Genomic DNA, 13,274 nt, shown 5'->3' with positions numbered 1-13,274 from the left:
AAGAAATTCCATATTTCCTACAAGTTATGAATATTTGCCTTAGATGTTTCAAATGTTCAGAGTCAGATTTTGAAAATGGTGTAAGGTCATCTAGGTAAACCACAAGGAAATCATGAATCTCTTTGGCAAAAGCAATATCCATTGCTCTTTGAAAGGTAGCTCCTGCATTTTTCAACCCAAAAGGCATTTTGACATATTTGAAGGTTCCCCATGGGGTTGTGAATGCTGTTTTGTCCTGATCATCAGGGTGAACTAGGATCTGGTTGAAACCTGAGAATCCATCAAGTAAAGAAATTCTTGAGGCCCCCACTACTCTTTGCAAGATGTGATCCATCTTGGGTAAGGGGTAATTATCTTTTAGGGACACCTGATTCAAGTTCCTTAGATCCACACAAAGCCTTATTTCACCAGTTTTCTTTCTTGTAGGGACCAAATTTGAAATCCAATCAGAAAACCTGATTGGTGCTATGATGCCAGCTTTAAACATTTTTTGTACCTCTTTCTCCATTGATGGGAGAAGCATAGGATTGATTCTCCTCAATTTTTGTTTAAGGGTTTTTGATTTGGCTTGAGGGGGATAGTATGTTGAATGACAGAGGTGTCATATGATTTCAAATCCTCATAGCTCCATGCAAAGACATCTTGGAATTCTTTGAAAAGGTCAACATATTTGGGCTTTTGGTCAGGAGGTAAGGAAGCAGACAATTTTATTATTTTGGGTTGTTCAGCAGTTCCTATGTTACATTCTTCTATGGCAGCATTGAGGGGCTGCATTTTTGGCTTCCTAAGAATATCATTTGAGTCAAAAATGTCTTCCAAAGGAGTGAGGCCTGTTGGAAGAAAATTGTCTTTCAATTGTATAACTTCAGCTTCAGCATCAGCTATTTCCTCACAACTGATTTGTTTAATTTCTTGTATGTTTTCTTTGTTAAAAATTGTTGGATGTAGCATTTGGTTTGCTGTTTTGGGTGAAATATTTGTTTGGCGTTGTTCACCTAGTGTTTGTGAATCACTTGCATCCTCTGTATCAATGTTTAGTCCTGAAAATTCTTGCTGCAAAGTCAAGAAATTATTTATTTGTGTATCACCTTCAAACACTTGCCAATCCTTGACATTGTTTGGGACAGAAGGTCTGTGTTTTATCTCGGCTGTAAAGCAATGCTTGGGTTCAAAAGGTAGTTTACAAGTGCTTGCAAATGTGGCCAAACTATGAGCATGAAGATTATGGGTTCTAGAAATTTTGGTAATTTGAAATTCAGTGAAGGAATTTAGTATTTCAGCAGAAGCAGATCTATAAGATCTCAGTCTTTTGTCATTGGTGACAAAATTTCCCTTTACTTGTTGGATAATTAGGTCTGAGTCTCCTAGGATTGAAACTTTTGTGGCTTGTAAAGATTTTACTAGTTTGAGGCCCAGTAAAAGAGCTTCATATTCTGCCATATTATTGGTGCACCTGAAGTTTAGCCTATAGGCTTGGCCCTCTGCATGACTGTTTTGTTTGTTATGTATCCAAACCCCTGCTCCTGCCCCTAATTTGTTGATTGGCCCATCGAATTCAAGGAACCAGAGGACTTCTTGGTTAAGGGAAGAATTGTCAATTATTATGGGACTTGGCATCAACAACTTGAGATCTTGGCTTACACTTGGTTTTTCTTCTTGAACAGTTTTGTTTATTGATTGCTCAAACATTATTTCTAGAGCAACCGTTTGTTCATTTATATACTGATCTTGTTTGAGTGTCTTGGTCTCATCATCATTTGTAGGACCTGTATTATCATTGAAGAGAATATAGGAGTCTATGTCAGAATGGACAGCATATATGGGAAAGTTTTGAGGTTTTTCTTCACTGCTGACCATGTATTTCATGAGTGTTTCTCTGTATAATCTCTTTGGTTGTCCAAAGACAGAGATGGTGGCATAGGACATGTCTAATTGAAGGGAGCCTTTAAGTTTAGCACCCCATGATCTTGATAATAACATTCCATATTTTGGTGGGATATCAGCAACCACCACATCCATTAAAATTGTTTTATTTGGATATTGAACCAAGGAAACACATAAATCCTTTATCAAACCTAAACACTTGACTTGGCTGGAGTCAAATGAAAATAGGTCCTTGTATGGCCTTGTTATGTCTAAATTCAGTCTCTCCATCACAGATTTGGGCATAAGGTTATGGGATGCCCCAGAATCAAACATGGCATTGTGTAGTATCTTGTCATGGATATGCAGGCTGACATAAAAAGGTAAAATTCCATTACTTGATGTTTTTCCATCAACCTCAGGGCCAAAAAGTAATTCTGGGGTATCATCCAACACATTAACATCATCTTTATTATTTTTCAATTGAAGGGACTTTTTAATTTTTTGTTTGTAAATGTCATGTTTGGCTAATTCAGCAAAGGGTATGGCTATTTTCAATTTACCAATTTCAGACTCAAAGTCAAAAGGTTTTTCAGTTTGAATTTTAGCATTCTGGTTGACCATTTTTTCTTTGTCATTTGACCCTTTAGAGGGTTCCTCTTGGTTCTGTGCCTCATTTTGGGGTTTATCCTTTTTACCCATCTTTTGAGGAGGGTTATTTGAATCGGTGTGTAAAGGAAGTGCAACTGATGGCTGTTGATTTGAGGCATATGTTTCAGTGATATCCTCCACTGTGACTTCATTAGTGATAGGATCAGATTTGTTTTTGGATTCTGAAATGATAGCTTTCTTAGATTGCTGGTCATATTTTACTTTTTCAGACTGTGACACATTTATGGTTCTACTTCTTAGTTTTTACTGTTTATGAACTTCAAAAAGAGTCACCTGATTTTGTTTGAAATTGTTTTACTTCATCTTCTTCCTGATCTTCTTGAGTCAGGAAAACTTGTTGTTCATTGTTCAGACCCATCAAATTGATGTGGGTGTCATCTGTTTTCTCATTAGAAGTAGATGTCTCAGCATAATTTTCTTGGAAAGGAGGTCTGACCTCATTTTCAGGGCTTGCCTTTCCAGCATGTTGATTTTGGTTTCTCCTAAAATTTGGATTTCTGACAGGATTGTTTTGTGGGCTTTCCCATGATGATTTTCTCTCAACTGACTCCACTCTCTCACCTAATCTTTGCATACCATTGATTATTGCATCCAGTTTCTGATCCCAACCTGAAGGCTCTTCTTTAAATGTAGTCTTTCTCTCAGTCCTTGTCCTATTTCTATTCGCTATCAAGTTGGCTTCTACACTAACTGCTATGTCCTGCATTTCAGCTAAAGTTCAGGGAGCCCTTTCTCTTAATTGGTATGCCATATCTGAATCAAATCCATCAGGGAAGGTATATAGGGCCAGATCCGGTGGGGGTCTAAGATTTTGGGGAATAGCATTGTAGACATTGTTAAACCGAGCACAGTAGTCCAAAACAGTTTCTTGTGGACCTCTTTTGATTGTATTATATTCAGCTAAAATATGAAGTGGGTTCTTTTTTTTCTCCCATCTATTGATAAATGTTTGATAAAGGGCTTCAGGATCAGCTATTGAGTTTGCTGTAAGTGACCTAAACCATGTTCTTACATCCCCTGTTAGGCTTTGTACAAAAATTTTCATTCTAACCCCATCATCATCTATTTCGTAGTTTTCAAAGTAGTCCTGCATTTTCTTAGTATGTTGAAGGGCTGGATAAGAGCCAGTACCATCAAAGTGTGAGATTTTTCTTTGGTACTCTTGAGGCATAGGAGCTGGATTGGCCGGTAATTGTAGTGGAGCATATCTATTAGCCATGTTTGGAGGGACAATATGAATAACAGGGATGAATGGGACAAGTGGAGGAAAGGGGATAACAGGGATATGTGTAACTAATGGAGGAGTTGAGGAGGCATTATGAGGGGTGGAAGAAGAACTAGGAGATTGTTGAACTGTGGTATGAGGATGGCGAGAAACCTTAGCAGGGGTTGGAATCTCAATGTGAACACCTGTTTCAGAACCTGAATCTAAAAATGTTTCTTCTATCCTTTGTTTTTTATGTATTCTTGAAATCATATTTGGGTTTTGGAACTCAGGTGATGGATTTGGATCAGGATTAGATCTTGTATGCCGGGTTTTCTTTTTAGGAGCCAGCCTTCTAAGATCTTCTTATGGAAAGTTTTCTAAGATGTATGAATGTTTAAAGGGACTGACCAGGTATAAACTAACTGTGTGAGACTTAAGACTGAATAAATATTGACTGAGGAAGCTTTTATATACTCCTGCAAATGCAAAGCAGAGGAAGTTTCCAAGGCTTTCTGTCTTTCCTTCAGACTTTATCTACAGCGTTAAATACCAAGCGGAGGTCTATGAAATTGATGTCCCCAGTGGAGTCACCATTTATGTTAACACCCAGGTTGTTCCCTATGACTCCCAAGGGAATACGGTCGGGGTAACCACTAACCAATCTTTGGATTATAGGCCCTAGCCTGCCTGAAATCAGAGAGGGCTCTCTCTTTAAATTTTAGCTTTGTTTTGTAAAGATCTTAGGCTAGTTATGAGTTTAGTTTTTTGTTTAAAGTTTTGGTTGTGAAATGTTGTTGTGAGAAGGGCATGAAATGTTTGGGAGATGTTAGTCTATTGGGCATATGGAGTCAGAGATTTGGGACAGTCCTGGTGCCTGTAATGGGAAACTTTTGCTGTAAGGCTAGATGACTATTCTTGATATAAATTCTGATTACTGAGTGAAACAGTGGGAGATGGAATTACAGACAGTATGATAACAAATTGAACAGCAGTTTCTAATTAGTAGCATACATGAATTACTAAATAGAAACTGTGAAAGATTCAGGGTTTATTGGAGCAGTTAAGAATTCCAATTAAACAGCTGAGTATATAGAAAACATTTATAGCAAAGACAGATTGAAATCAGGGTGTCTCCATGGACAAATCCTGAGCTATTCTTTTTCTTTCTTCCTAAGTTTAGATTAACATGTGAAAGATATGAGTTGAACTGATAATAAACATGAAAGAGATAGAGAAAACTTATTATATCAAGACACAGCACTAGAATCCTGAAGCATTCAATAGTTCCAAGACAGAAAGCATCAGTAAGACCAATTTCTGCAAACCCCAAAGCCTTTTTCTATTAGTTCTCCAGAGATTACAGTCGAGTTCTCCTTTTTAACAAGAAAACAACAACCCCCAGATGAACTGCGTGGGGGAGATTTTATACAAAAATATCAAGTAAAATATCTAGAATGATAGTTATTGAGCCATAACTATCTATACCAACTTTGTACAGTGAAGTTATTTACAGAATTTAAAGCCTATAGTAAAGGTACATAACAGTTGTTTGTTGTTTGTCAGTTGATGATGACTTTTGGGCCCAAGGGCCGGCTGCGTTAATTTTTGGACGGCTCCTGCTGACGACGGCTGCTGTAGATGACACGTTGCGGTTTTGATGCCTTTGGGATGCTGACCTGTAATCTTTGACCTGTGGTTGCTGATCTGTGACTTCTTTATTGATTCTCTGCTTGCTGTAAAATGCATTTGATTAAATTATTTTATCAAATCACAGCAGAGTCTTTATCATATCTGTCCACCATTGATCAGTGGGCATCTGATGCCTTTGCATCTTGTGTAATGTTTCATCAGCATCTGTATATTTGTAGTAATTAGGGGGGACTTCAAACAGATGATTGATTTCATGTTCTATATAAAACAGATTTTCTAGTTTATCATACAGCTCTTGTCCTGTGGGCGGCCCAGTTTCTTCCGAAGTGCTAGATGAGGTAGTCAACTGATCAGTGATGTAGTTGTTGACTCTTTTTTCATATTGCTCATGAGAAGATAGCCTTCCTGCGCTGTTTAGTAAAATGGGGAGTCCCCTGTCATATAATGCTGTGATCTTGGCACCAAAAGTATTTACCTCTGCTTGAATATCCTGACATTTTCTTTCTAGTGCCTGAACATAGTTTCTGAGGGTGAGTACCCTTTTGATCAGCAAAATTGTATTAGTTCTATCTCTGATACCCATGTTTGCTAACTGTATGCCAGTTCTATTGTTCAACACATTGATCATTCTGGTAGCTACATCTGGCATAGTTCCTAGAGAAGCTCTGGATTTTTTACTTTCTGCATAAGCCTTGCCCAGCAAATCCATTTGCTCATGGATGGTCTCTATATATTGCCATTGGTCTGTGATTGATTGACCAATCTTTACCCATATGATTTTCTTGAGCTCTGTTATTGCTTTGCCCATGGCCATCTCTTTCTCTAGCTCTTTGATTTTTCTTTCCAAGGTCCTTACTTCCCTTGTCTTTTCTGCCACCTGTTGCTTAGATTTATCATGTTTCTCATTGAGTGTGGCCAATTTCTCCTTGGCTTCATTCAACTCTGCCATCTGGGCTTCTAGGATTTGAATCTCCTTCATCATCTTCTGCATGTATAGGCTTGGAGCCTGTTTTGGTGCCGTTGCTGGTGCTGATGTTGATGGAGTTGTTTGAGCTGTCTGCCCTGTGGGAGGAGCAGTAGTTTGAGGGGACTCCTCAAGGTCTATGACTTGCTGAGGGGGTTGAGATGGCTGGCCTCCCTCTTTCTGCTTTAGTGCCTCCTGCAGTGCAGCCTCTGTTTCTACCAATTTACCTTCTATTTGGACCAGTTGCTGATGTAGTGTTATAAGCATGGCTGTTGTATCCTGGTCTTTCCTCTGCTGAGCAACCTCTTCTGTTTGGGGGTGAAAGGTTGCTGGGATCTTCACCATCTTTCTCAAAGCTGCAATATCTGCATCTCTTTCTTTTAGCAGTGCCTGCACGGCTTTGGGATCCTTTGGGTCATGCCCGAGCTCTATAATTATTTCCTCCAGAGACCTGATCCTGTTTTCTTTAGCCTGGGAGGATGCCTTTTCTAACTCCAATTGTGCAGTGGTATTATTCAAAGAATTCTGCAATCTATAATTTATCAATGTATTATCTGCTAGAGTAGCATACACCATCTCACCCGTTTGCTTGAGCAATTCAATTTGATCCATTGGGTGGATTTCCTTGGATAAGATTTCCAAGTTTGTTCTTATATAATCAGCTGCAGACTGTGGCTGCAGCGCTGTGGGCTTGAAATGGCTCATTATCATTTTGCCCTCTTGCACATCATATGCAGACATCAACCTCTGCTGGTTTGTAGGAGCCATTTTCAACAAGTGGTTGTACAGCTATAACCTCAATGGCTCATTTCTGGTTTTTATGTCTATGAATTGTTTCTTTATGCTAGACTCACCCTTTCTTTGTTGCCCTGAGGAGCTGATCTCTCCTTCAGGTATTCTTTGCTGCTCTTGTTGTAATGAGCTAGCTGATACCTCTGTGCTGGGGGGACCCATCTGTGTTTGACCAAAAGGCATCTCCTCCTCTGAAAAAGGATCGAGCCTTTGTCTCTTTTCCCCTTGCTGTGATGTTGTGGTACTAAGGGGAGTCTGTTCCTCTCTATCTCTCTTCTTACCCCTCTCTTCATTGATAGGGGTTTGGAGCACCGAAGTCTCCACTGTAACATTCTGTAATGGGGCCTCCTTTTCTTGCATTTGCTCATCATTAGGACCAGGAGCCTCTGCCATTTCTTCCTGCTGTTCAGGATGATTTTCAGGTTGTTTTTCTTGGGCTGATTGCTGCTCTTCAGGGGCCTCTTGCTGTTCTGTTTCCTTGCCTTTATCCTTGGCTGAAGTCTCTGCTGTAATTGGGACTTGGACTGCCTTTTGTTGAGCTGTGGATGATGAGGCAGCTGCTCCCACTTGGGTGCCTAGAGGAGAAAATACCTGTGAACAAAGCTCTAAGTCAGCCAACTTTTGGAGATTTCTTATTCCTTTTTGAGCTAATTCTTCTTGTGTAGTAGCCTCTTCTAAGGTGCCTTCCCTCCATTCTAGTTGATTTGCATATTTTTCTATGTGAGGCAACCTTAAGTGACCATAACTGGCCAACCTATATCTGATCCTTCTTAAGCTTATGAAATGAGTGGGGTCATATGGTTTCCAAAGGAAGCTGGTCTGTAAGCCAAGGCCATTTAGCATTTTATCTGCCTCTTGCCAAGCTTCCTCCCTTTTATTGTAGATGAAGGGGCCTAATTGGTTTCTGACTTTAAGCTGTGCTTTCTTGCCCTTGCTTGAAAAATGGAGTACATCAGCATTCCCAAATTGCCTGAAATACTCAAGGGCAAACAATCTCATAGGCACATATCTAGGCAATCTGTATGGGGCCAACTCACACCCATATATTCTGATAAGTGTGTGGTTTTGGTAAAAATACCAATCCCCAATGCTGTATACCTTGGTCAACTGAAGAATTCTTTGCATCTCATCGGTTAGTCTTGGAGGAGGTGAGCTCAAAAGCAGAGACATGGCTGGGTGGATGAAGAGGTCTATAAACTCAGAATAAGTGTAAGGGGAACAAGACCTGAGGTGGAAAACAGAGGACCAATAGACCACTGACCTTGGATTGCCTTATGCATCCATTCTTTTCACAGAAAAAGGAAATTTCTCATGCTGATAGTATAGGATTAAATGATAGATATAGGAGGTGTATCTGAACACCCTGTCTCTTTCCAAGTCTATCAATTGCTCATGTATCTTATTGGAGATGTAAGTGGCATAGTCATAACAGATTGGGGGCTTACCAGGAGAAAACATGGCCATTATCGCCAGCACAGTTTCATCAATAATTTCTATTGAATTATAGCCCAATATGGGACTAATCATGTCTGCAAGGTCTGTGCCCAATTGATTTAGGTATACAAAATGGATAGGAGGGTACTTCATGGTCTCAGGGGTTGAATTAATGAACAATTGATTTATCTTGGTGATTTGAGCATCTGTCAGTTTAACTCCCTGTTTTATCAGATCCATCAGTGATAAAGGAACTAATTTCTTAGCAGTTTTGAAGTTTAGCATCTCTCTAATGGCTGCAGGGGTGACATAAAAAACAATTGAGCCTGAAGGGTCAAGCACAACCCTCTGAGTGGGGTCATAGCAGGCAGCACACCGATGGATTAGGTCAGGAAACTAGTTGACCTGAGGGAGCTTGAAGATGGGGAGGAAAGAGTCCCAAATGCCCAATATATCAGTTCCACTATTATGCTTAATTTTTAATTCATTTAGCAAGTGAATGTGATACTTGCTATTCATTAGCATTTCCTCTGATATTTGGTAATCTCTATCTGCTAATGGTTTCCAATCCAACTCTCTCTGAGGGGCATTCAATGGAGCAATATTCAGAGCGACAGGTGCTACTGGTGTATCCATGTTTTACAAGCGAATTTGGGTTGAATTTCGACTATTTTGGGAGAAATACCGTCCTGCGCGGTAGGTTAGGTAATTTGCTGAATTACAGCCTGTTTCAGAGCAACAGGGGTGTAATTGGGCACAATTGGCCGGTTAAAAACTGATGGAATTGGTTTTAAGGCGTAGCAGGCCTATTTCTTCAGGGGAAAGATGGTCAATTTCAATGGTTTTTTAACAATGCAGGACGAAACAGAGCGCGCAGTTGGGGAATTGACAAATACCTAGTTTAATGGCGGTATTTTAGCTTGGTTGCAGTCGAATTTTGGGCGGCAGCAGCTCTGAATGGTCTTGGCAAGGTGCGGCAGCAAAGGCCGTGAAAATACATGCAGGAGGCAGAGCAGAAAAACACAGAAAAATGCGCAAAAATGGAAAAATTCGGCCAAATATGGGCTTTTTGGCATTGGCGCGAAAATTTGGATGACGTCAACATGACGTCATCAGGTGGGGTCAGGGTCAGGTGACGTCAGCATGATGTCATCGGGTGACGTGGCGGCCTGTGAGTAGTCCACGGGGACTGCATAGGTGGCGTGACAGCTCGGAGCGATGGCGGGTGGGGGCGCTGATGCGGCGGTGAAGTGGCGTGACGTTGGCATGACCGGTCAGCGGAAAACCGGGAGTGGTAAGCAGTTTCATATCGCACCGCTATTCATACGGAAGCGGGATTGTCAGAGGCTGGCCCGATCCAGTAATATGGAGACGCGTGCCCCTGTGTGTACGTCAGCGGACGTCATTTTTCGGAAGCTAACGGCAGTACATCGGGGCCGCTCCGAAATTGATAAGGGTCGTCGGATGGGAAAGCCCAGATCCGACGGCTGGCGGGAGGCAGAGTTGGCCGGACGATACGGAAGGGTGGGGATAATAAAATAATATTATTTTCTGAAATACGTGCCCGGCGGAACATTATAAAAAGTGGGTTTTGTGGGTTTTTAACAGTGTTACGGGTTAAAAAGGGATTTTGCACAGGTTTATTTACAAAGAGGGTTTAGGTTATTAATCCAAGCAGATCTCGGATTAATCCCAAGATTAATTTTTCAGCGCTCTTTGGGTCGCGCTCAATGTTTTAGCGCTTGAAAACACTTAAAGCCAATCATAGAGCTATAATGCTCGGGGAAGGGAATATGTATATTTTTTGGGTTTTTTGCATAGTTTACATAGTAATAGGGGGAATAGGGGGTATAGGGAGTTAAATAGTCATAGATTAGCAGTTAGTATGAGTGGAAAAGGTGGATGAAGAGGGAAAAACACTAAGTTTTATATGAAATCAACTTAGTTTAGGAAGTAGATCAAAATGAAAAGAATTTTTACACAAGAAATGTGGAAATGTTATATATACAAGTAAACATAGGATGTTAGCAAGATTTTCAGATAGGGAAACTTGGGAAGTTAGACATGCTCCATGGTGATACTACAAAAATGATAGAGAAGAGGAGCTTCTCTATCTAATGAAGTTTTCTTGCTTCAGACCAACAAAATTGTAAAGAGTTGATACTTCTGCAACCCCATCTACCTACCCATCTACTTGCCTAGCATTTTTTGTTTCTTCATAGAGGGTGCACTTGGACTAGCAAACCCTCACTTGTTCTTTTCTTTTCTTTTTGCTTTTTTCTTTTCTTTTCTATCTACAACTAACCTTATTACCTCCAAGGCCCCAGATTAAGCAGTTGGGAACCTTAATTCTCTACCTAACTACTGGCCTGCCAAGATTAAGCAGTTTGGACAGGCTTCTTTCTCTATTTTTATGACAAGAAATTGAAACATGGCATGATCCAGATTAGGCTGTTGGACCATCCATCCAAAATTCAGTTAACATCAAGCTATGTACACATATTGCATTCTCTTGGAAATATGGGATCTTTGCATCACCAAAGCAGAGCATATTTGGAACCTTCTTTGCCAATCATGAAATACGAAACCTATTGGTATAGGTATCTAACAGTGGCTCCACATGGGGATGGTTTTTCCATTTGAAAGACCAAGAACAGTAGGTCAGAATGCCTTGGCCCTTGACTTCTTTTACCAAAACTTGGAGTTTTCCTCCTTGAAATCTCAAAATTGTGCCCTTTCCATCTTGGTAGATCTCTGAACTTATTTGCCTTTTGCTGAGAACTTACAAAACTTGGGAAGCTGTATTTTATACATGTTAACAGAAAGTAATATATACACCCTATAATGTACAAGGGAGAATCAAACTATATGCATGGGAAGTAGTCAAAATAGTGCTTCAACATCCTGCCATTCACAGGACCTTCATCCAAGTCAGTTTCATCCAGATTTTTTAGGAAGTAAGTGTTGTTTCCTTGCACTGCTTGGATAACAAATGGTCCTCTCCAAAGGGAATCAAATTTTCCATGTTTTCCTTTATCTTCCCTTCTTGAATCCCACTTGAGGACTTTGTCACCCATGCTGAAATATTCAGCCTTAGTCCTTCTATCAAAAGCTTTCTTTAACTTTTCTTGTAGAACTTGAACTCTGCTATAAACTTGGCCTCTAGTTTGCTGCAAACATATTATTTGATTGATCCTTCTTTGCATGTCATTGGGCTCAGCTTGACTTTCTTGAAGCAGTTTCATAACAGGAACCCTAGTGATGAAGGAAATTTGGCTTCTAATCCATAGACTAACTCATATGGGCTGACCCCAATGGATCTCTTGGTTGTTAGTCTATCTGCCCATAAGGCATTGACAAGCTTCTTATGCCAATTCTTCTTATTTTCTTCCAACACCTTCTTTATGATGTTTACAAGGCTTTTGTTTGATGATTCAGCTAGGCCATTTCCCTGAGGGTAGTATGCAGTAGAATGGCCCAAAGTAATATGAAATTTGTGGCAGAAGTTCACCATCTTCTTGGATCTAAAAGCAGCAACATTTTCTGTTATTATCTTGTTGGGGCAGCCAAATCTAGACAATATGTTATTCTCCAAAACCTTAATGATAGTTGAATCATTTGACTGTCTACATGGGATGGCCTCAATCCATTTGGTGAAGTAGTCTGTGGCTGTGAGGATCCATCTATGTTGGCCTGAAGATGAGGGATGAATTTCCCCAATGAAATCCAAGCCCCATTGTTGAAAAGGTCTCTCTGTTGCAATTGGCCTCAAAGGAAGTGGCAGTAACTTTCTCTTTCCCTCGAACATTTGACACTTATGGCATGAGGTAGTGAAATTTTTAACATCAGAGAACAGAGTGGGCCAATAGTAACCAGCCCTTAGTATCTTATCCACAGTGGACTTCCAATACAAGTGTCCACCACAATCACCTGCATGAAATTCTTTCATGACATTGTTAGTATCATTCTCAATTAAGCAGTTTAACAATATACCCTCATGGTTTTTCCAAAGCAAATTGCCATCCATGACACAAAATCTTGCAGCTTTCATTTTTAGGAACCTACATTTAGTTTTGGACAATCCTGGGGGAGCACACAGGTTTTGCAACACATAACATATATCAGAATACCAAGAGGATTGTTCAAAGGCTACATTGATCTTTGGAGTCGCCAGCTCCGGTTCATTGTCCATTTGATTTATGTCTAGGGCCTGGAAATTTGTTTTAGACATTAGTTTGGCCAAACATTGGCCCTTTATCAGTTTTGTAGGTCTTATCTCAATGTCAAATTCTAAGATTTTTGCAATCCATTTTCCTCTTCTACCCTCTAAATTTTCTTGAGTCAAAATATCCTTGACAATAGCATTTGGTACATAGGCAATGACATGAGAGTATAGGATGTAAATTCTGAAATCTTTGATGGCTTTGACTAAAGCATAAGCTTGTTTTTCCATGATCTGGTATTTGAGAGGTGCATCTCTTAGCGCTCTGCTAAAGAAAGCAATAGGTTTTTCATTCCCTTGATCATCTTTTTGTAACAAGACAGCAGCAATTGTGTGTTGGGAAGCAAAGGAAAATATAATAAAGTCTCTATCAAATTGAGGGTTTGTCAGGACTGGGGTTTGGGTGAGGGCTAGTTTGATTCCTTCAAACGCTTGATTTGCTTCCACAGTCCACTTTACCTTAGAATCCT

Source organism: Pinus tabuliformis, chromosome 4_2 (genome assembly GCF_031772625.1).
Source record: "Pinus tabuliformis cultivar Carrire ecotype Pingquan chromosome 4_2, CPIR1, whole genome shotgun sequence".
NCBI classification, from domain to species: domain Eukaryota; kingdom Viridiplantae; phylum Streptophyta; class Pinopsida; order Pinales; family Pinaceae; genus Pinus; species Pinus tabuliformis.
The sequence above is the reverse complement of the archived record's forward strand: the minus strand, read 5'-3'. Positions refer to the sequence as shown.